The sequence below is a fragment of the Bombina bombina genome, chromosome 2 (genome assembly GCF_027579735.1).
Source record: "Bombina bombina isolate aBomBom1 chromosome 2, aBomBom1.pri, whole genome shotgun sequence".
Lineage (NCBI taxonomy): Eukaryota > Metazoa > Chordata > Amphibia > Anura > Bombinatoridae > Bombina > Bombina bombina.
Window position 1 is genome coordinate 1,081,784,120 of NC_069500.1, and position 26,505 is coordinate 1,081,810,624.

Genomic DNA, 26,505 nt, shown 5'->3' on the forward strand with positions numbered 1-26,505 from the left:
TCCCACCAGTATTATAGTAATTGCCAGAAATATCAGTCGTGGTTAGCTCATATTAAGAGCTTTCTGATATAAACTTAATTTATGACTCAGATGTCTGTCCATGATCATAAGTAGTTTTGAATAATTCCTAACTGGGGACGGTCCTTTTAAACATTCTTTTTTCCCACTTCCTGCCTCTCTGTTTCCAGCTCAAAAGTTGGCACTCACCCTTCATCTGTCATTTGGAAGTATTCTCTCAGTTCTGTCATTAAATTATCCCAAAATTTCTTAAAAATTTGTAAATATATTCATAATGTACACTTAGCTTTGGTTATACTAGCTATTTACATTATGTATATATATATATATATATATATATATATATATATATATACACACACACACACACACACACACACACACACACACACACACATATTATAGAGGTTTGTACCTTTTTAAAAATATTCATGTTAGTGGTCCATGGGATTCAAAATTGTGAGTTTAGTGGTCCCTGAGGTCAGAAAGGTTGGCGACCCCTGATTTACATCAATCGGTGAATGTCCTGACTACAAAGCCCTTTGGACTTTGGGTAATAATAACTTCTATTTTTTCAGCTGCTGATTTGGTTAACTCTGGGTGCATGCACTGAAAAAGTTTTTTGTATCCTTCTGGGAGAAAAACGCTATATAATTACTAGTTATTAAGACTGCATGAAGGTGCGGTTCTCAAACCAGTCCTTCTGGTGGGGAGCAGATTAAATTGTCTTTGGAAATTCAATCTATATTATTTCTAGGGTTTTGAATAGATTTTTTAGAATGAGACCTTCTATGGAAAGATTCTTTCTTTCTTAGTACACTATTATGCCTTTTGTTCAGCAAGGTCATTTCATATCCACACAATTTTACAGAACGTTTATCCTCATATTTTATTTCATTCAGACCACTTTTGATTTCTGAAATTCTCTTTTTTAGGTAAGCTTTACCAATTTGTTGCTTTTCCTTTTGGTCTAGCGACAGCCTTATGAGTCTTTTCAAAGGTTTTTGGTGCCCTTCTTTCTGTATTCAGACAGTAGGGTATTGTGGCGCTTCCTTATTTGGATGGTATCTTGGTATATTAGCTTAAACTTTTCTTTTATTAGAATCACTCATGAATCAACTAGTTTTGTTTCTTCAAGACTTGGTTAAAAGGATTTAATATACCTAAGATTTTCTTGATTCCTTAGACAAGGGTCACCTTTTTTGGGTTTCTAGATGGATTCAAAGTCATGACTTTGTCTTTATTGGACAAGAGTCAATTGTAATTGGCGTCAGCCTGTCTAAACTTACAGTCTAGAACATTCCTTTCAGTGGCTATGTGCATGGAAGTTTTAGGTTTCATAACTGCAGCATCAGACGTGGTTCCTTTTGCTCGTTTTTCATCTGAGACCTCTTTAGCTTTGCATACTGAATCAATGGTGCAGGGATTGTTTTCAGATATCACAGTTGATATTCTTAATTCCAACATTCAACTCTCTCTGATTTGGTGATTAGATTATCATCGTTTATTTTTCCAGGGGGCCTCCTTTTGTTTGTCCTTCCTGGATTTTATTATTAATGGATGCAAGTCTTACAGGTTGGGGAGCTGTCTGAGGGTCTCTGACGGCACAAGGGGTTTGGAAACTTCAAGAGGCGAGGTTAACAATCAATATTTTAGAACTATTTTCAGTGCTCTTTCAGGATTGGCCTCTTTTAGGAGAGACCTTTTCATTTTGCTCTGTGGCATATGTCAATTATCAAATAGGGACTCACAGTTCCTTAGCATTTAAAGAAGTATCTTGAATACGTTCTTAGGTGGAATTCATCTTTTGTCTAATTTCTATGATTCATATCTCAGGTTTAGACATTTGGGAGGTGGATTATCTCAGCCATCAGACTTTACATCTGGGAGAGTGGTGTCTCTATACAGATGTGTTTTCTCAGTTACCTTTTCAGGTCCAAGGATCCTCAGGTGGAGATGGTGGATGCATTAGCAGTGTCTTGGTTTTGCAACATGGCTACATCTTTCCGCCTGTTTTTTTCTTCCAAGGGTGATCTCCAAAATCATATTGAAACAGTCATGTGTTTCTGATAGCATCAGCATGGTCTCACAGGTTTGGTATGTGGATCTTGTTCGGATGTCTAGTTGCCATCCTTGGCTGCTTTTACTTTGGCCAGCCCTCTTGTTTCAAGGACCATTTTTCCATTGGGATCTCAAATGACTAATTTGAAGGTATGGAAATTGATTAGTGTTTAGTCATAGAGGTTTCTCTGACTCAGTTTTTATCATCATGTTTGATGGCTATTAAAGTTAACCATCCTCACCTGTGATCTGTTTTCTTGTAATTAGTGTGTGTGTATAAAAGGTCAATGAGTTTCTGGACTCCTGACAGACCCTTGCATCTTTCATCCAGTTCTGCACTGACGATTCTGGATTCTGAGTCATGGGGAAAGCAAACAAGAATTGTCAAAGTATCTGCGGGAAAAGGTAGTTGAACTGTATAAAACAGGAAAGGGATATAAAAAGATATACAATGAATTGAGAATGCAAATCAGCAGTGTTCAAACTCTAATAAAGAAGTGGAAAATGAGGGGTTCTGTTGAAACCAAACCACGGTCAGGTAGACCAACTAAAATTTCAGCCACAACTGCCAGGAAAATTGTTCTGGATGCAAAGACAAACCCACAAATAACTTCAGGTAAAATACAGGACATGTGGTGTGGCTGTTTCAAGATGCACAATAAGGAGGCACTTGAAGAAAGATGGGCTGCATGGTCGAGTCGCCAGAAGAAATCCATTACTAAGCAAATGCCACAAAGTGTCCCGCTTACAATATGCCAAACAGCACAGAGACAAGCCTCAAACCTTCTGGCACAGAGTTTGGAGTGATGAGACCAAAATTGAGCTTTTTGGCCACAACCATAAACGCTACATTTGGAGAGGAGTCAACAAGGCCTATGATGAAAGGTACACCATTCCTACTGTGAAACATGGAGGTGGATCGCTGGTGTGGGGATGTGTGAGCTACAAAAGCACAATTTGGTCAGAATTGATGGCAAGATGAATGCAGTATGTTATCAAACAGAACGCCTCATTTTCCACTTCTTGATTAGAGTTTGAAGACTGCTGATTTGCATTCTCAATTCCTTGGATATCTTTTTATATCCATTTCCTGTTTTATACAGCTCAACTACCCTTTTCCCACAGATCCTTTGACAATTCTTTTTCTTTCCCCATGGCTCAGAATCCAGAAATGTCAGTGCAGCACTGGATGAAAGATGCAATGGTCTGTCAGAAGTCCAGAAACTCATTGGCCTTTTATACACACACTCTAATGACAAGAAAACAGATCACAGGTGAGGATGGTTACCTTTAATAGCCATTCAAACCCCTTTGTGTCAACTTGTGTGCATGTTATCAGGCCAAAATCACCAGGGTATTTAAACTTTTGATAAGGGTCATTTGGGTAGTTTCTGTTGTCATTATGATTTAAAAAGAGTAAACACAGTTGATTGATAATAAATGGCTTCAGCCAAACACTAACCATGAGTGAAAGAAACGTTTTTGTGTTATCATTCATATTCTCTGAAAAATGGCCAAGAAATCATAAATTCTGCCAGGGTATGTAAACTTATGAGCACACCTGTAAGTATGTTTCAAGCAACATGTATTATCAGGTTTAGAAAACCTATATTTTATGGTGTTCTTCTCATAAATTCTCTTGGTATTCTTTTAGAATTCCTAGGATTTTACAGTTTCTTCAGGATGGTTTGGCGAAAGTTTGTCTGCAAATGTTTTGAAGGGACAAATCTTTGTTCTTTCTGTTTTATTTCTTAGAAAGATTGCTTAACTTCCTGATATTCACTGTTCTGTTCAGGCTTTGGTTTGTATCAAGCCTGTTATTTTATTAATTTCTCCTTTTTGGAGTCCTAATTTGGTTTAAGGATTTTGCAGGCTCTTTCTTTTGAGCCTATATTTTCTTTGAAGATTATCTACTTTCTTGGAAAGTGTTGTTTCTTTTGGCTATCTCTTCTGCTAGAAGAGTTTCTGATTTATCAGCTCTCTCTTATGTGTCTCCTTATCTGATTTTTCATTTAGATAAGTTGTTTTGTGGACTTCTTTTCCTAAGGTTGTGAATTTGAACAACATTGGTAGAGAAATTGTTGTTCCTTCTTTGTGTCCTAATCCTAAATAATTCTTTGAGAGTTCTTTACATTTTTTTGATGTGGTAAGCGCTTTGTAATTCTATATCGAGGTTACTAGGATTCCAGAAGACTTCTAGTCTATTTGTTTTTTTTCTGGTTCCAGAAAAGGTAAGAAAGCCTCTGCCATTGCTTTGGAATCCTGGTTAAAGCTTTTGTTTCTCAAGGCTTATTTGGAGGCAGGGCAGGCTCCGCCTCAGAGATTTACAGCTCATTCTACTAAGTTCGGTCGCCATTTCTTGTTTTTTTTTCAGAATGAAGCTTCGGATTATCAATTTGGTCTTCTTTGCATATTTTTATTGTTTTTACCATTTTGATGTATTAGCTTCTTCTGAAGCTTTCTTTGGTAGAAAAGTTCTTCAGGCAGCTGTCTCAGTTTGATTCTACTGCTTTTGATTTAAGTTTTTTTTTTTTTTTTTAAGAAAAACTTAATTATTGTGTGGATTTCATTTCTCAGTGGAAATAGCTGTTGTTATTTTATCTCTCCCTCCCTAGTGACTCTTCTGTTGACTTCCACATCTTGGGTATTTCTATCCCATACGTCACTAGCTCATGGACTCTTTCCAATTACATGAAAACAAAAAAAAAATGTAAGAAATTACCTGATAAATTAATTTCTTTCATATTGGCAAGAGTCCATGAGGCGCACCCTTTTTATGCTGGTTATGTTTTTTTTGTAAGGGCTATGGGTTAGTTAGTGGCGCCTGAGGCTGACTGTCAATAGATAAATATATATGACCAGATAAAATATAAGTGATCAAAATGTGTATTACTAAGCTAGTTCTCACTTAAAGCTAGCAATATCAAGTTGACCTTAAGTGTGCTTAAAAGCCAAAAATTGGAAAGAAGCGATGTATCTAAAACCTACAAAATGGGCCTGAATATATGAAAATACAAATGCATTAAAAGTAAGAACAATTTATTAAAATATAAATATATGATAACAACACAATATTAGAATGACGTTGACACCGGTGTCTTCAATATTAAATGGTAAAAACATACATGAATAAAAGTCCCAATGTGGAGAGACAAAACTAAATACATTCACAATTGTCTACTCAATAACTAGCAATCATAAATCCTGCGGCTTCATAAGGCTTTTGTGAGAAATGTTGCCAAATGTTACAATGTATACTATTAGTATCGAACTGACTTGATGTGATTCAATGTGGCTGATTTAGTTGACATTTCATAAACTATAATCGTAGGAGGTGTATCTGCAATTTAAAGTTCATTGATGTTATCCAGAGATTTAATGTGATGTGGGTACAAGGGTACAAGGGTATTTCTTAGCCGTGTAATTTGTATGATTCTTCGGTTTCGGAAAGTCAATAATAGGGTTACAATAACATTGTGTGAAGCTTTCGGCACAGAGCTTGTGAATTTACTCACTGTTTTTTTACTCCTACCGCTTCAGTATGTGCAATTTCAGCACGTAGAAAGAATAGGTTATGGGAGTATATTTTTAGTGGTATCCTCTAGTAAGGAGCTGTATGGTTGAACGTCTACGCGTTTCAGCTGTTAAGCCTTTATCAAGATGTTCTTGTCCTACTGCTCCTCCATTATATAGGCTGATTTAACCCTTGAACCACTTAGCTGGGAAAGGACTTTCTTTTTAGTCTTTGTTATTGGCATCATGTTCACTCGTACTATCATGGATATGATGATAACATAATATGCTATAATTTCATTTGTACATAATAATAAAAATGACTTTATTTCTAATATTTCAAAATGATTCAAATTGCCGCTATCTTACGATTCGCTAAATTTTTACCAAAATTAATATTGCCTTCAGAAGGGGTATTTCTAAAATAAAATAACATATATAAGCATTAAAACTAATTCATTTGTATTGAATAATGAATATATTATTCATCTGTATTGAATATTGAATTACTCCTTCTGAAGGCAATATTAATTTTGGTAAAAAAAGAATGAAAGAATTTTTTTGGGTTTCATGTCCCTTTAAGTAGATGAAAACATGGTAAAACATATTTATGCAATATTCATATTTAATACATTTTTTTAACTATGTATTTGCTGTAAATATTTGACATTTGCTAATGTGAATATGCAATGCTGTTTGCGCGATGGGTGTTTATTTCAACTTTTTTCTCCATTGATTTCTATGAGGGAATACATGCATGTGCACGCAAAAACGTAAATTAGTTTTCTCGCGCTATTCGGGTTAACGCTAGCTAGTAATATGAACGCAACACGACTAGTGCAAAAAGCTTAACACTAGCAGAGCTTTCACGATTGTGCCATTTGTAATGTAGCCCAAAGTCTTGTACGTAAGTTTAGGAAGAGGAGATTGTTAAAGAAGTTACAATTGCCTTGTTCTTTTGGCATCCTTTGGTGTAAAACAATATGTACATACCCTACACTACCGAGAGATAGCTTTTGATTGATTTACCAAATGTGTTCATCTAGCTCCCAGCAGTGCATTGCAGCTCTGGAGCTGACTTTAGCTATGTGTCTAACCACTTTTCAGGGGTTAAACACACAGTTATATACACACAATAGTGCAATAATAACATGCTCTAACATATAAGAGGGTTTTTTTTTACACTTCTATCCCTTTAAGTCATGAGAAGAGCACAGAGGTCAGGTGCGTGAGTATTTACAAACTAAAGCAGAAATGTAAATATCTGTGTTACATGCAGTTTATTACAAAAGCCACTAGATGGAATAAGTGTTCTGTTTATCTTGTGCGCTGATTATTAGGTGCCCTTCTTGTCTTGGGACATTCTGAAAGGCTAGACTTTAGCATATTCTTGCTTGGGCTAAATAGTACTTTAAAAAAAAACTGTCCTAACTGTTGTTATTTTTATATTGCTTGATAAATGATCTACCTTTGCAAGAAATTATACTCACCAGGATTATTTTAATTCTGGACCTTAAAGGACCATAATAGTTGAAAAATGACATGCTCTAATCCGTTAAAGCAGTGATTTTCAACCTTTGTTTTGCCGTGGCACATTTTTTTTACATTAAAAAATCCTGTGACACACCACCATCCCAGCATTTTACAAAATCACATTGTAGCCTATTAATCAATACAGTATATATATACATATATATATATATATATAATTATGAGATGTTTTTCCCTCTGCACCAGGTGTGATGTTCAAAGGGAGGGAGGAGGGAGGCTGGGAGCACTTTGCCAGACAACATCAGACATTAAGGAAGCATTTGCATCAGCAGACATAAATTAACTTTAAGCCAACAGCCCCACTGTTAAACATCCTGTTGTGACTGTTCCTCTTACCATAAAATTGCTGTATTTCTGCCTGTAAGGCTGTGAAGTGCTGCGCGCAGGCAGAGAGGAGGAGGGGGAGGCTGCACTTGTTGCACTTCAAGAATTCTTCAACGGTCAACCCAATTAATCAGGCTGTTGTTGGGGGTGGGTCCCTCTTGCCCCCCTGTAGGGACGCCACTGCCAGGGCCCAATAACAATAATAAAAAAATAAAAAAAATGATGGAAGTGACTACTTCCCTCCTCCCAAGGAGTCACAATGGTTTCACTATCGGCAGGAGGAGAGCAGAGCAGGAGATTTAAATCACCCCCCGCAGACCGAAAAGAGCTTTATGTGATAGCTGGGAGGTTAGGATGGGTCTCTGGTTTGGAGAGCACAGAGTAGGAGCCCATAACCAGCAGTCACTTCCTACCTGAATATTCTAACCCTGACCCTCTGGAGTCGACTCACCTGGACAGTAGCTTCCAGGCAGTATGGACCAAGCCCTTTGAGATCTTCACTAGCCCAGACTCCAGGACCAGTTTGAGGACTATGGTGAGGTTGAGAGCTGCAGCAGTAAGCGGAGCAGCTACTACAGGCAAACAACCTGCACCGATCACTCCAGCTTTGATCCTGAGAAGCTGTCATTCCAGCCGCGGCTAAGGAGTGTGAGAAGAAGCAGCAGTGGGAGGAAAGTGTAAGACAAGTGAAAGCGTCCTGGGAATCACAGCAGCAGGAGATGGCACAGCTGCTTGAGGAGCTGTGCCGTCTCCTGAGGAGCTGTGCCGTCTCCTGCTAGTGAAGATCTTAAAGGGCTTTCTTTTTCCTCTGCCAGTTTGTGCGTCTCCTGCTTACACTCCTCCCATATAGACTCTATGGGAGGAGTGTAAGCAAGAGACGCACAAACTGGCAGATGAAAAAGAAACAAGACTGCTAGCGGGCAGGGTGGTATTAGGCACATTAGCTTTTTACTCAATAGGCTAGGTATGTGTGATGCCAATCGTGAGCTGGTCTCATTACAGTTTTTTTTATTACCCACTAGGAATCTATGGGGACGTATCTATTAAATATGAATTTGCAAAAATAAATAAATGATGATGAGCCTGTCAATCTGCCGCGGCACACCTGAGGATCTCTCATGGCACACTGGTTGAAAATCGCTGCGTTAAAGCATGTCATTTTAGGACTATCGACCCTGCTCTACTGTGTGTTTAACACGTAGAAGTGCCACTCGGGACCCATGGTGCACTGCCTGTCCTATGCGGAACTAACTGCGGATTCTGGGTCCCAAGCAGCACTTCTACTGTGTGTTTAACCCCCTTTGCAGGAGTTAAACACACAGTAGAGCAGGGTGGATAGTTGTAAAATGACATGCGCTAACAGATTAGAGCATGTCATTTCCCGACTTTTAAGGCCCTTTAAAGTGACATAGGAGTTAGAAATAAACTTTTATGGTTCACATAGAGGGCACAATAACAAAAATCTCATTTAGTTTTATAATCAAATGCTCCTTTGTTGAAACCTAACTGTTTTTTTATGAGAGCATGCTGTGGTAGATTTGTGTTTTATGTTATACATATAGGGCCAGATTAAGAGTGGCTCGCTGTTTCCCGGGAGCGATATCAGGTTTATGGAAGCTATTTGCTCACTTCGGAAGTTGAAAGTAAATGTGAACAGGTGAGAGCAATTACACTAGAATGATTAAAGCGACCTCTGAGCTCTGGTTAATGGTTTACGCTTGTCACAAAAATACATTTAAAAGTACAGTTGCTCTAATAATAACACTTTCTAATAAAAATTATTTTAAAAAAAATATATTGCACAAAGTTATAAGGGCTTAAAGATATGAGATCTCAGGTGTTAGGGAAAAAAAGACTGAAAAGGGCTATAACATAGAACTACATACATATACATCTCTAAATATGTATATGTGTATATGTTTATATGTATGTACATATACATATGTATTTCTGAATTTATATATGTATTTATGTATTTACATATTTATATATATATATATATATATATATATATATATATATATATATATATATATATATATATATATAAATGCAAAACAAATGCACTCACAGGACTTCTTTAAACAGTGTGTCAAAAATGTATTGACGTTTCAGGAATTAAACCATCCCCTTCATCAAAATAAAGAAATGTGTCAAATTCCAGTCATATAGTGTATACAGTGTCTTAAATTAATAAATCCAAACCTACTTTGAACAAACAGTTGAAGCACGCTGTATTCCCAGTTGGAACGCACACCATGCATTCCACAAAACTGGAAGTGAACTCACTTCCGGTTACGGATACAATTTTTTTTTAACAACATAGTGCATAATGGATTATAACACAGACAAACATCACAGATTATAAATATGTAAATGTGCACAGTGTGGTTACTGGTTACTATATGTATATTATAAAACCTTAATACAGTGTGATGATGTTTGTCATAAGGCATATTAGTGACAACAACTAGCGAACCCGGTTGCCATAATAACTGCAGACGCTAATGCTTGCAATTGCCTGCAAATACACGTGCACCAAAAAAGAATTACAGGTCACGCAGCCTAAACATTTGTAGCAAAACATTTGTAATTCTTTAATTGCCACAAAATCTTTCCATCACCCTCACATGAATAAAGCTTATGGAATCAGACATGTGGTGTACATTCTTATTTGCCCTTGTGCCCAGTATTATGTGGGTAAAACACAAGGAACTATAAAAAAAACAAATGGCCAATCACAGATTGGCCATTAGACAAGCCTTCAACAAAGGGCATTCTGACCAGCCTGTGGCACGTCACTGTCTGGAAAAAGCTCATCCGGTATCTTCATCAGAATAATTCTCATTGACCATGTCCCCAAGTTGGACTGAGGAGGAGATTGGGACAAAATACTTCTAAGAGGAAAAGCTGAATGGATATACAGATTGGGAACTATCTATCCTCGTGGACTTAATTCCACACCGGATTTTAAGGCGATTATGTAGGAGTAAACACCAGAAACATACCTGGGGTGCAGCATCTCGGTCAGTTGAGACAGTAGCAACTTTGTTTACGGCATACCTTTTGGTTTGCAGGTTCTCCAGGTATGCAACTGTAGTTGTAGGGGGGGCTGGGGCCGATTTCTGATCCTGTTGGCACCATAATTTTCTACTCACGGATGACAAACAGTCACCCTCTCATAGCGGTGTCCCCTATCTTAAGCCTGTAGGATATGATCTTATTGAATGTTCCCATCTTGACTCCAATGAACTGAGAACATTGTAGTTTCTATCCATTGTTAGTAGTTCTGTAACTTATGTTTTTGTTTATTGTGACACTTGTACATAATGGGCACCACACTGATTGATGTAACAACTTGTTATATCAACACATTCTGCACCTTTTTTGTTTGAATGATCTATGGGCGATTGCCAAGGCACAGAACATAATTTGAATGTTATGATACATTAAGCTTACTGTAAATTAGTCACTGATTATTGATGATAATGGGTAACACACATGATCATTAATGTGATGAACCTTACATCAAACAGCAGCACTCTGGCCAGTTTATTTATCATATAACATTCTTGACATTATGCCTTTAGTGTATGAATAACAGAGATGTCATAGGTAGCACAAGATTTTGATACAAATAGTTTTTGGTGCACGTGAATTTGCAGGCACTCATAAGCATTAGCGTCTGCAGTTACTATGGCAACTGGGTTTACTAGTTGTTTTCACTAATATGCCTTATGACAAATAAATTCGAAATTTGCTTAAAATTGCATGTTCTATCTGAATCATGCGTTCCAACTGGGAATACAGCGTGCTTCAACTGTTTGTTCACAGTAGGTTTGGATTTACTAATTTGAGACACTGTATACACTATGTAAGAGTGGAATTTGACACATTACTTTATTCTGATGAAGGGGATGGTTTAATCCCCGAAACGTCAATACATTTTTGACACACTGTTTAAAGAAGTCCTGTGAGTGCATTTTTTTGCTTTGTATACTTTACATATTTGCACCCAGGCAGTTGACCCAGGAGGGTGAATTCACTTTGAGGAGATATATATATATACCGTATATATATATATATATATATATATATATATATATATATATATACCGTATATATATATATATATATATATATATATATATATATATATATATATACCGTATATATATATATATATATATATATACCGTATATATATATATATATAAATCAATGTAAATATTTGCAAAGGAAATTAGCACATCTAGGCAAGTATCCCCGCTTGCTTTTCCCCAGAAATTCTTAATATACAATGTTATCAATGCACAAGAGAATTGTGGGTAAGATATGCAAATTCTCAGTTTTTTTGCTTCAAAATACTGTTTTGACACCGCGATCCTTTTAACAGGATTATTACAGCAAACTAGAAATCACTCACTAGACAAGCCTGTTTCGTTCTTTTTGGAACTCATCAGTAGGAGATAGATTTCTGGTTGCTGCATTGGTAAAGCTATTTTCATGGTTAAACCAAAATTCATTAAAATTATGGGGGGAGATAAAAAACTGAAATTAAAATCCTCCATGTCTCAAAATTAAATCAATGTAAATATTTGCATAGGAATGCAAATATTTAAATTGATTTAATTTTTAGACATGGAGGATTTTAATTTCAGTTTTTTATCTCCCCCCATAATTTTAATGAATTTATATATATATAAATATACATTGATTGGAGTAGCCGTGTTAGTCCAGAGATTTAGATATCAAAATAACAAGAGTATTGCATTGAGCAATGATATTTTTTTATTGGACTAGCTATACATTTATAAGATGACAAGCTTTCCGAAAACTTGCTATCTTATAAATGTAGAGTTAGTCCAATAAAACAGTATCATTGCTCAATGCAATACTCTTGTTATTTTGATATATATGAATATATATGTATATAGACATATATAGAAATGCATTGGAGCCCTTTGTAGTCAAGTAGATGAAAACGTGTTATACTGTGTATTTACTGTAAATATTTGGCATTCCAGTGTTCTACACATAGCGGAATATATTCTATGTATTTTTAAATATATATTCCCATATATATCTGTATATATCTATACATATTTATAACAATATATATATATATATATATATTTATACTGTATCTAGGTTATATATATTTGCCCCCCCCAAAAAAAAACCATTATATATATATATATATATATATATATATATACAGGGCTCAACATTTCAACTAGCCATTGGCGAGTGGAAATTTAACTGTGGCGAGTTAAATTTAGTTAGTGAATGTAGTGAAAGTTGAGTCTGCAGTCTGGTGGCATGTTGTAGGTAGTTGGTACATTGTATTTGCAGAATGTACACTCCTATTGCAACATTGACAAACAAACATTTTGTGCTATGTGCTAAAACTATTATCTAAAAGGACATTATATAGCCATGAAAGTGCAAGGATATGTTATTTCTCTAGGGCTGTAGGGACCCCATTAGTGCTTGGACTGTTACTTCTGAGATGGTAAATGCGTCAGAGAGAGAGATTGCAGAAGAAAAGTGAAAGTGGAGAAGAAGGCAGAGATAGAGTGAAGAGATGTTAGAGAGGGGAAAGAGAGTGTAAAGAGAAGATATGGGGGTAGATTTATCATAGTGCGAGCAGACATGATACGATGTAGCGCATCATGTCCGCTGCACATTGATAAATACCGACAGCATACGCTGTCAGCATTTATCATTGCACCAGCAGTTCTTGTGAACTGCTGGTGCAATGCCGCCCTCTGCAGATTCACTGCCAATCGGCCGCTAGCAGGGGGTGTCAATTAACCCGATTGTATTTGATCGGGTTGATTTCTGTCCGTGGCCTCAGAGCAGGCGGACAAGTTATGGAGCAGCGGTCTTTCACGCGGAAACAGGGGCATCAAGCTCCATACGGAGCTTGATAAATCGTCCCCTCGGCCTGAGAGAGAAGGGAGAGGGTACAAAGAGAGATTGCAGAGAGTAAGGAGCTGAGAAAGATAGTTAAGTGCGAGAAGGGAAAGAATGATTATTTAAAAAAAAGTCTGCTATGACTTTACATGATTGTCATGATTCTCTGCACTCTCTATGTTCAACTACTTCCTTTTCCAGCTGTTGTCTTCCTAGTTGCTATGAACTTATTTTTGTTAATTTATTACTGTATGTTGCAATATTTAATTTGTTATGGTATAAAATAAAAACAAAATTACAAAATGTTTTACAATGGCTAAACATATGCAAAGAGGGGGTGAAGTAGTGGGTATGGTGTGGGTGGAGTGGCGAGTAACATTTTGTCGTGGCTACTAACATTTTGTCGTGGCTACTAGCTTAGGACTTGAAAAGTTGTGTCCTGTATATAAACATATAACATATTCTGCAATATGGAGAACATTGGATTGTGAAATATTAATATTTTTATGTCGGGTAAGCACACTTGAGAAAAAGCGATTGGGTTTGCGCGCGAGTGGGGCGTGTTGACTCCAATGGGGGAATACGTTAACGTGGTCGCGATATACTAACTTCAACTTTTTGTGCGTGCCGGGTTATCACTTCTGCAAAAATGTTTAACTTGTAATACGTACGCTACCTGCCGCTCTCAAAGTGCATGAGTGGAAGAAATAAACAACACTCCACTCGTAATCTAGCCCATATCGCTTGACACATGTACGCTCATTAACCTGCCTTAGTATGCTGTCATGGAAAATAACTACGTTTCAACAAAGGACACCAAGAGAAAATGGTGAAACTTTTTAATAACTTTAAGTGAAATCTTCAATTATAGTGTCTCTAATTAAATTACATTAATTTAAATCTGGCTTAATTTAAATGGTATAATATTGCATTTTGCATAGATTTTGTTCACATTCATGTTCAAAGCTCAGTTTTTCTGGTTATGCCCATGGTCTTTTCCTGACTATTGAGTATTTGCCATCTCCTGACCTGCAGACTTGGTTCCAGTAACCAAACAAGGTAAATCCCTTACTACCTTTTAGATGGAAACATAATCTTATGAGTTTTAGTTTGTGGCCATAATCATAGGTAACACCTCTACAATCTTTTGTAGTGTTTAAAAGAGACCTGAACACAATCGTTGGTTAATTAGTGAATAAATAGATTGTGTTTTAAACATCACCCAAGATGGGGGGGGATGATCAATGATTAGGCCGTCCAAGCTAAAACGTGTAAGATCCTGTTTTTAACACATTGGATGCGATTTGTTTTGGTGTTTTATTTGGTGGTGTGAATAAACTTGGATATTGTGTTATTTATACACAGGCATTGCATGGACTTAGTATTATTGGGATTAGTCTGCTACTCCAACCATAATAAACCAACCATAATACTCCAACCATAATAAATTAGCACCATATAGTTATTGATGCCCAGTATTGAGCGAAATTTTAAAACTGGTTCTTACACAATATTTTCTATGCAGCTTTACTCTTATCCCTTCTGTTTTTATAGCAGTATGTATACTTCAGCTCCTGAAAACGAACACTTGTTATATATACAGTATCTGTATCAAAGTGATCAGCAGCATGGAGTCTATAGATACAGAATGGAGAAGTCTGTATTGTACATTGTCAGTGCATATAGTGTGAAATATAGAGGCCTATTCCAGTCCATTACAAGAGCCATGTCAAGTGCTTTGAGTGAAGTTTGCTGGGTTTTCAAATTCAAGGCCAATAAATTGCATTAAAAAGTAAGATGCAGTGTTATTGTATAGTTTTCAAATGGATTCCCACTGCCTAAGCTCTTACAACATTTTACTTTGAAAGAATTCAACAGCAGTATTCCAGTCCCTCAAAAAACACTATTTAAACAGTTTTTACATCATTTGTGGCCTTTTTTTTTATTGTAACAGCCTTACAATAGTTTTGCCTCTTTTAGCATTATAACTTGGATTTTTGCACTCTGTTTGTTATATTAAATGTAATGTTTATATTTGATGCTTTCAGTCGTATATAGAATATTAGCAGACATGGATCAGGTTTCTATTTCTAATGTCCTGTATACAAGTGATATGCTACCAACATCATGTAGAGCGGCATATGCTTTTTAAAGAGTCTGTACTACACATGGATCCCTTATGTTAGGCGTACCTGCCAAGTTTTTATTTTGTTTACCCTGAGAATATTTGTACGCTAACCAGCAGGGTTGGCTTTGGCCAGTCTGAGGGGCAGATTTTCTTGGTCTTAGATTCCTTTTTGAGAAATGAAATATAAACAGTTGTTTAATAGCATAAGAAGAGTACAACAGCTGCTCCAATTGGGGGATAATTAGGTGCCAAGTAAATGTATTGTAAACTGAAGGATCATGGGAAATAAGGGAGAAGAATGGAAAAAGTGAAAAGGAGTGCAGGTCTTTTGAGGGATAAGAAGAGGATATTAAAAAAAAGTTTTTTTTAAGGCATCTATTGTATAAAAGTATCTCAATCATTGATATCCTCATACAGTTCATTTTGCAGTGTGTCTTTGCAGTGGTTTCTTTGCCAAAGGTTAAAGAGACCGAAAACCCCAAAATTGTATTTTGTGATTCAGATAGAACATAACATTTTAATCAACTTTTAAATTTACTTCTATTATCAAATTTGCTTCTTTCTCTTCTTATCCTTTGCTGAAGGAAAACTGTCAGCTAGCTGAACAAATCCAGTTAGCCAATCACAGGAGACAAATGTGTGCAGGCACCATTCAGCAGCTAGCTCCCGCTAGTGTAGGATATGTGCATATTCTTTTTCAACAAGGGACACTAATAGAACAAAGCACATTTGAAAATAGAAGTGAATTGAAGTGTCTTAACATGCTCTATCTGAATCACGCAAGTTTAATTTTGACTTTCCTACCCCTTAAATCCTCTCTTCCTCTAATTTCATATATATATATTTACATTTGTTAAAGTGAATGTAAATTTTGATGCTAAAGTGCCCGGTTTTTAAAACTTTGATTAAAAACAGGGGCACTTTAATTCATCAATATTTTCATTTCACTCCTGTTGTGAAAATAAACTTACTTTTTAATCTTCACAGCAGCTCCAGCTTCCTCCACCTGTTTCAAAGCCTCTTCCTGGGTCTAAAATGAGGTATCTGGCTTCCTCCAATCACAGCAGTGAATCAGACACTGAATCCCCCGGGGGGAATCTGTGATTGGAGGATGACCTATCAATCATTTCTGACATCAGAAATGGCTTGTGAGACCGGAGGAAGCAGCAGCTGCTGTGAAGTTTAAAAGGTAAGTTTTTTGTCACAACAGGAGTGAAATGTAAATTTTGATGAATTAAAGTGCCCCTGTTTTTAATCAAAAGTTTTAAAAACCGGGCACTTAAACATTAAAATTTACATTCACTTTAAGATGACTAGATACATTGATACTTTTTGTATTTTTCCGGAAGATATTGGTGCAGCAGCATTATCATAACTCCTTATAATGTCCTATCTTTCATTTTCTTTTAGGTATTTAGAATCATATAATATTGCTTATAACCTTACTCAAATCTTTTGAAATGGGTCATTCATAGTCTGTGCTAGAAAGGATGCAATTTGCTTCTCTGTCCAAGGTTGCTCAAGGCAATGATGCTAATAAGTTGTCTGAAAGCTTAAAATATGACTTAGACCACATGTACTAGTGTCACTACAAGGAAATATTCTAGACATTGACAAATTAGTTCCTCTATCTCTCATCCTAAACTGCTTCAAATATTACAAGATTAAATTGGACATGATTTCATTCAGATCGCATTACCCATTAGGAATTACATCAGGGTTGTCTGGTTTTAGTATGATAATCACTGTTGTTAATCTGTTAGACTTTGGGTGCTGTTTGTGTATTATTATGCTTTGTGCAGAATGAATAGATCCATTAATATATTTTTAACTTGAAACTGAGCAGTCATTTAAGTATAATTTTGCATATTTATCCAATGTTTGTAATGCAGAAGGGATTCCAAACCAAATGTCAGAATTCTTAAGATTATTTTTCTTTTATATATATATTTTTTTTAATGAATAAAATTCTTGGCTACCACAGAGACTGCTTTAATTTATTTTGCCATATGCATAATGGGTTCTGCAAAAGGCAGTAACCTTTTACAAATATATATTAGAATTACACAAATCAACACAAAAAGGAAAAGGGTGGTACCCAGGCGTATTAGGATAATGTTTATCCTGGACCAATAATAAATATGGAGTAACCATCATTGATTTATATTTTAAAAAAAATGGCTTCATCTTGCCTAAAGCAATTGTTGAGCAGTTCTGAATGATGGAAATATAATTTTATTTTAGTCCAGACGTTTATTAAAATTGTTAATAACTTTCTGCCAGATTAAGAGTTTTTCGTTATTAGCGGCTTGGTAATAATTTGCAAGTTATTTGCACCGCTCACCTCCCTATAGCGCTGCTATTACAGGTTTGCAGGCAATATGGCAGCGTTGAGCTCCATACCGCACACAAATACCAGCACTGATTTGAGCTGGTTTTACATGCTTGTGCACGATTTCCCCATAGAGCCGGCTAAAAAAAAGCCTAACACCTGCAATAAAGCTCCTTAACGCAGACCCATTGATTCCTATGAGGAAACCAAAGTTATGTTTACACCTAACACGCTAACATAAACCCTGAGTCTTATTAACCCCTAATATGCTGCCCCCAATGTCGTCACTACCTACATTGCACTTATTAACCTCTAATCTGCCGCCCCCAACATCGCCCCCACTATAATAAAGTTATTAACCCGTAAACCTAACCCTAAGTCTAACCCTAACCCTAACGTAACCCTAACACTAACACCACTAACGTTAACATAATTAAAATAAATCTAAATAAAAATTACAATTAATACCTAAATAATTCCTATTTAAAACTAAATACTTACCTATAAAATAAAACCTAACCTAGCTACAATATAACTAATAGTTATATTGTAGCTATCTTAGGTTTTATTTTTATTTCACAGCTTGTATTTATTTTAACTAGGTAGACTAGTTAGTAAATAGTTATTAACTATTTACTAACTACCTAGTTAAAATAAATACAAATTTACCTGTAAAATAAAACCTAATCTGTCTTACACGAACACCTAACATTACACTACAATTAAATCAATTACATTAATTAAATACAATTAACTAAATTACAAAAAAAAATAAGCACTAAATTACACAAAATAAAAAAGAAATTACCAAATATTAAACTAATTAAACCTAATCTAATAGTCCTATCAAAATAAAAAAGCCCCCCCAAAATAAAAAAAAACTACCCTAAACTGCCAATATTCCTTAAAAGGGCCTTTTGCGGGGCATTGCCCCAAAGAAATCAGCTCTTTTACCTGTAAAAAAAAAATACAAACAACCCCCTAACAGTAAAACCCACTACCCACACAACCAAACCCCACAAATAAAATCCTATCTAAAAAACCTATGCTCCCCATTGCCCTGAAAAGGGCACTTGGATGGGCATTGCCCTCGAAAGGGCATTTAGCTCTTTTTCTTTGCCCAAACCCTAAGCTAAAATAAAACCCACCCAATAAACCCTTAAAAAAAACTAACCCTAACCCCTGAAGATCCGCTTACAGTTTTTGAAGACCGGATATCCATCCTCATCAAGCTGGGAGAAGTCTTCAACAAAGTGGGCAGAAGTCCTCAACAAAGCCGGGAGAAGTCTTCATCCAAGCGGTAAGAAATGGTCCTCCAGGTGGGCAGAAGTCTTCATCCAGATGGCATCTTCTATCTACATCCTTCCGACACGGAGCGGCTCCATCTTCAAGAAATCCGGCACAGAGCATCCTCTTCTGTTGATGGCTACTGAAGAATGAAGGTTCCTTTAAGGGACGTCATCCAAGATGGCGTCCCTTGAATTCCGATTGGCTGATAGAATTCTATCAGCCAATGGGAATTAAAGGTGAAAAAATCCTATTGGCTGATGCAATCAGTGATTGTAAGAGATTAGTTTTGCGCTATAGGAATTGGTATCAAACACCTCTCTAAAAGACAGCTTCCCCAAGGTATTGTTTAAGATAAACAGTAGTAAGCAAAACTTATGTATAGAGAGGGTGCCTATTGAGCTAATGATATCAACACTTTCAGATATTCAAAAATATTTATTAAAAGTATAACAATAAGGTAGACTTCCGGTGGGCGGAGCAACCGGGTGTCAGCAAGAAGAAAGAGCTCTGCAAAATAGCTCTTAAAAAAAGCAATTAATTGCTGCCACCAGCTAACCCACGCTACTTTTCTTGCTGAACAGGCATCCTAATTTATGCGGGCACTTGCTGCAGCTGAAACCTGATGTGTGAAAGGCCCCTACATCACGCCCTTGCCCCTGAGAAGAGACAGCAGTAAAACTGCTTACACCATCTTATAAACAGCAGCTGTGGCCTCCTACAATCATGGATGCAAAGTAGGATTCAACATGCTGATGTGCAAAGATAACCTTATCCAGGAACTAACCATGCTGTTTACACCTTCACTGGACAGATTGCTATCTACCTGTTCAGAGTTATGCCAGGAAGTTCAGGGAGTTGTGAGAGGCACCAAACCGATAATGACCATGTGTGAAGATCACAAGGAAAATTCTATTACTGAGTACCCAATACAACGTGGCTATGTGAAGTATGCTGACAATCTAACTGTTCTCATATTGGACTCTCATAACGGCTGCTCAGAGGATATATCTCTTGGATCACTGAGACTCCCACCTAAGACTGCAGAAACATGCCCTGAGGTCAGTTTAAACATAACAGACTTGTGCCTATTTGATTTACTGATGTCAGCTCCGGAGCTACTAGCAGCTGGCTGCTCTCAGAGGAACCCTCAGTGTTATAAACTTACAAGACCATTTCAGTGGAGCAACGCGTGGGCAGACTGTCTGGATAGAAAAGATGTAAAGCTCTGCAGGCCCTTTTCAGGGACAGCTGCAATATATTTCTTATTCCATACTTGGAGCAGTTTATGTCCTGTTCACTCATGCTTTGTTTGCAGCGTTCATTCTCTCCCTGCTCGTGTAGGAGTTGGATGATATCCTTTGCAGAGATAGGGTATTAATTCACCCCCTCATGTTTGGAACTTCCATAAGGGACTGCTTTAAAGAGATGGCAGTGCACCATCATTTTACTTATGACAGATTGCTTACAACCTTGATAAAAAATATGCCTGCAATCCTTTTTTTTTCTTTTGAATATTCAACAGCAAGTATTCAGCAATGTAGATTTGTTTCCACAGTATAACCTAAACATTGGTATTATTGCTTATAGATTTTGTTAATGATTTTTTTTTTTTACATTGTAGGATGCAATTTGTATTTTCTATTCTGATATACTTCCGTTTACTCTATATGCAGAAACATGCTCTATTACTTTATTAGAATTATTTGCAGTCTCATGCATCACTTTTGTTTAATATACTGGGATTGCCCAGTCTTTGTTTCCACAGTATAGCCTAGACATTAGCAGCATTACTTAAACATTCCTGCTAATTATCTTTCAGTGCTGCCTCTCTCTTCATATTGAATGATGCAACTGGTATTTCATGATTTCATGCCTTGGCTTACCTCATCTCATATTATAAAAGCCTGCTGTTTCACTTTATTAGTTTCATCTACAACGACTTGTATGTGTGGGCATGTATGTATATGTATGCGTGTGTGCGTATGTATGTGTATATATATATATGTATATGTATGCGTGTGTGCGTATGTATGTGTATATATATATATATGTATATGTATGCGTGTGTGCGTATGTATATGTATATATATATATATGCACAACTGAATGTAACTTGGTTTCTTTGCTATGTGAGCACCACATATACATATATTCCATCTTCTATAAAGCTGCATATTACCTGTTATACCCACTGCAACAAGAATTAGTATTACCTTTTGGGCATACCACCAGTGTTAATATTTGGTTTTACATTTTATTGTATGTTTTGTTGTATGTTTTGTTTTAAGTTTTGTTGCATGTTTTGTTCTGTTCTTAGTTGTTAATATAAAAAAAATATTAGGAGGCACAGGTTTAGTATAAAATGGTACTCGACTAGTCCTTTATGTACCTCTCAATGTTCAGATCTCTTTTATACAGTCTCAATCCTTTGCATTCAGATTTGCATAGTCCATATATACCTTTGAGTAATATACCACCTTCTTCTGTAACGCTCAATGGCAACTATACCACAAATGTTAATATACAGATGTTTAGTATGTAGCATTTCTTTAATGTCTTATATCTATGCCTTGTAAATGCTGATATATATCTACTTGTACCTGTGTTTCTTTAATAAAAAAAGAATAAAAAAATAAAAAAAGTATAGCAATAAGATAAAATATGGGAAGTCTCCCTATAAAACAAGATAGCCTATTAAATCAGGCGTTATATAAAACATGTGCAGCATTCACAATATACGTTAAAATGTAACAGGCTAGCATTCAAAAATAAAATGTAACAGTGTCCGTTATATTTGATATTAGATGATACTTTTATGTTGCAAATACAAGCCTTTGTTTCACAGTCTTATTCATGTATACCACCAATAATATGTACTACAAGACTTTCAGTCAGATACCACTCCAATTAGCAATTCAGTTGCTCTATGAACAAACACGGTAATAGTTTCCTTCAAAACTTTTCAAAGACCACAGTTTTTACCAATATATAATAGATGGATAATACCTGTATCACTCTAGAGATTCCGGACTGGTAGGCAGGTATATTACCCTTTGGTGTAGTTGGTATATTACCCTTTCATATAACAAGGTAGTTCTGCTCCTTCTCGGAGTTACTTTCCAAGCGTGACTGTTAGCGTCTGACGTCATGGATTGTCCTCCATCTTAGCAGGGTAAACAGATAATGGTTCTGGAGACAGCTAATTGCTTTTTGCCAGTGCAAACAATTGGTGATATGAAACTAGAAACCTGCAATTAGTGCTTTGCATGCAGAAAAAAAGTTGTATTAAGTGTGTTCTCACCATCCAGACTCCAGCTTAGATTTTTTGAAGTAGTTGGAGAATTAATAATAACCCGGGTTATGTGAAAAAGTCCATAGACCATGTAGAGAATAATAATTGTGTATATTGCACAACAACGATATCAGTGCCACACAAACGACACGTTTCACCCTTCTCAGGGCTTTATCAAGATGTTTGTGGTATGTAGTAGGCTCACTTATAAATGGTGTCCTTATCTGCATTTGGTGTAAACATGATTGGCACTTATCAAATTCACTTTCCTTAAGGTGGTATTGACTCATTCTCTTTAACATGGTATGCATGAGTTCAGTTGAAACTTTAAACATATTAGCACATCTTACATTCCAGTTTTCATGAATATAACCTTAAATATACAGTTTTTTTCAATGATTATGTTGATGATTTCAAGAGATATAAAAGATACTTCCCTATTAGTGAGTGTAATTTCTTGAGCATTATAACAATACATATTAGAAAATTATTAAACGATTATAATGAGAGGTGGTTACTGTATATAAACCTAAAACAGGATATACTATTTCTATAATGTGTAAATAAATACAATAATTGTGTCATTCAAACAAAAAGGGTGAGAGGTCTAATACTGAATTGAGACCTCTTGGAAATAAGGTGTCAAAATTATAAATAATTTCTTTTATGAGCAGTGTTTTTTCTATATTCCCCCCTCTCCAGTGACCTTTGACTTTGTGAATACCCCAATAGTGTAACTCTTTGGTGTTACCATGGTGTACTTCCTTAAAGTGTTTGTATAAATGAGTGTCTTCCTTTTCTTTTTCTATACTCCACAAGTGTTCTCTTATTCTATCTCTGAGACATCTCTTGGTCTCTCCAATAGAAAACAAATTGCAAGTGCATTTTAATACATAGATCACATTTTTTTGTGTACATCTAATCGTTTCCTTTATGGTGAAATCATCAACTGAATTATTTATCTTAAGATTTTTTATTTTATAGCTATGTTTGCAGGCTTTGCATGTATAACAGGGGAAGAATCCAGCTATTTTCCCTCCCCCCATATCTACCTGATTTTTTATTTTTGTTTTATAATTCAGTTCTCTTGGAGCCAGTATAGTTTTAAATTTTTTTGCTTTCCTAAAATTGAAAGTGGGTTTTGGTGCTAATTTTTCCCCTATAACATTGTCCTCCTTAAGTAAATACCAGTGTTTATTAACTATCGTTTTAATGCAATTAAAATCTGCATTGTAGTCTGTTATAAATGATACTTTGATCATGTCAACATTATCTCTATCTTTAGTTTTATATTTTAATAGAGTCTCCCTTTCTACAGTTTTGGCTTTTTTGACCGCTTTATCAATATTTTCCTCATGATAACCTCTTATGTTAAATTTATCAGCTAATAGGGTTATTTGATTTTTGAAGTCTTCGATTCTAGAGCAATTCTTTCTTATACGTAGATTTTGACCAAATGGAATATTATTTTTCCATGCTTTGAGATGGCAGCTATCAGCATGTATAAGGTTATTACAGTCTACTTTCTTAAAATTAGTTTTTGTCTCTAATTTCTTAGCTATTACCATAATACCATTTTTTTCAAACAGTCCTAATAATTCCATCTCAGATCCCCTCCATACTATTAATAGGTCGTCTATGTACCGTTTATAGAGTACGAGGCTTGCACCGAGGTCACAGTCTTTGTGAAAAGTTTCTTCCCAGACTCCCATAAAAAGATTAGCGTAATTTGGTGCAAACCTCGTACCTATAGCGGTCCCTTCCACCTGCAGGAAGAATTTATTGTCAAATGAAAAATAGTTGTGTTCCAATATATATTTGATACTTGCAAGAATACATTTCTTATGCTCATCTTTCATCTCTTTATCTTTATCTAAGAAATAATGTATTGCTTTGATTCCCTGCTTGTGGTTTATTACCGTGTATAGGGATGACGCAGGTTGCCAAAGTCTTCCCCCCATTCTATGGAATTTAGAATGTTCAGAACCTGAGTTGAATCTTTGAAATATGAATTTAAATTGCGTGCATATGGTTGAAGAAACCTATCGACATATTGAGATAGGTTTGCCGAAATGGAATTTATGCCTGAGATTATAGGCCTCCCAGGGGGATTTATTAAGCATTTAAGGACTTTAGGAAGAAAGTAAAAAATTGGTATTTTAGGGAAGCTGGGTGTTAGATATGCAAACTCTTTATCATTCAAAACCCCATATTTCTTACCTTCATTTAGAATTTTATTCAGTATACTTGTAAATCTATTGGTAGGGTTAGTTTGTAAAACGTTATAGGTTTTATTATCATTCAGAAGTCTGTAGGCTTCACAAATATATTTCTCTGTATCCATTATTACAATCCCCCCTCCCTTGTCCGCTGGCTTGATGGTGATCTGGGAATTTGTTTGTAATTGGCTTAGTATTTCTCTTTCTTTCCTATTGATGTTTTGACTCCTATATTTGGGGGGAATACATTTTTTTTCTTCTTTTAAAACTATTTTTTCAAACGCAAATAATTGCCTTTGGCATGGACAGGATAAAATTTAGATTTGGGTTTGAGATTAGTGTGTTGGAAAATCTCTGTTTTCTCAGGTTGAGATATGGGGTCCTATCTGTCAAGCTCCGAAAGGAGCTTGACGGCCCGTGTTTCTGGCGAGTCTGAAGACTCGCCAGAAACAGCAGTTATGAAGCAGCGGTCACAAAGACCGCTGCTCCATAACCTGACCACCTGCTCTGAGCAGGCGGACAGACATCGCCGGAAATCAACCCGATCGAGTACGATCGGGTTGATTGACACCCCCCTGCTGGTGGCCCATTGGCCGCGAGTCTGCAGGGGGTGGCGTTGCACCAGCAGCTCTTGTGAGCTGCTGGTGCAATGCTGAATACGGAGAGCGTATTGCTCTCCGCATTCAGCGAGGTCTGGCGGACCTGATCCGCACTGTCGGATCAGGTCTGCCAGACCTTGTTAAATAGAGGCCATTGCCTGTCTTTCTAGGGGGCTTTTCATAAAAAACCTTTTAAGTGTTAAGTTCCTTACAAACTTCTTAACATGAATATGGGTGTTGAACTTGTTCATCCTTACTGTGGGGGCATATACCAGTCCTAAGTTTAGTAGTTTATCTTGTTTTTTACTTAATTCTACTTTACTTAATTCTACTTTACTTAAATTAAAGATACCATTATTTTCTTTATTTATCTCCATCTTTTTGCTTCGTTTTGTGGTTCCTCCTCCCCTCTTTCCTCTAAACCTCTTTTTCGTCTTTGCAGCTGTTCTGATTCTAATCTTTGTAGATTTCTTGAGGTGCCCTCTTTCAGAGGGCTGTAGTCTAAAAAAGACTTATCTTCAGTGGTTAATGTATCGTCTATAGCTGGATTATCCCTTAGTGGTGTAAATCTGTTATATGTAGGTGTTCTCCCATTATTTTGTTCCTGCCTATAGTTGCCCCATCTGTGAGTATTCCTATTCCTTGGAATTGGAGTTATCACTCTATTATGGCTATAGCTATAATTATTCTGATTAGTATGGTAATGTTGATATCTTCTATGTTAGTTTTGTCCAGTATTATCAATTCTTAAAGTATTTACAGCTTGAGGTTTAGGGTTTTCTTTTTTCTTTTGTTGTTCATTTGTCATCTCTACTTATTCGGTGTTATCCTTAATGTCCCTTTCCATTTTTCCCCATTTGGACCTAAGTAGGTCTTTATTGAAGTTATCATGCAATCATGATGCAATCAGCCAATAGGATTGAGCTTTAATCCTATTGGCAGATCCAGTCAGCCAATAGGATTGAGCTCGCATTCTATTGGCTGTTCCTATCAGCCAATAGAATGCAAGCTCAATCCTATTGGCTGATTGGATCAGCCAATATGATTGAAACTCACTCCAATTGGTTGATTGCATCAGCCAATAGGATTTTTTCACCTTTAATTCCGATTGGCTGATCTTCGGGGGTTAGTGTTAGGTTTTTATCAGGGTTTATTGGGTGGGTTTTATTTTTAGCTTAGGGTTTGGGCAAAGAAAAAGAGCTAAATGCCCTTTTAAGGGCAATGCCCATCCAAATGCCCTTTTCAGGGCAATGGGGAGC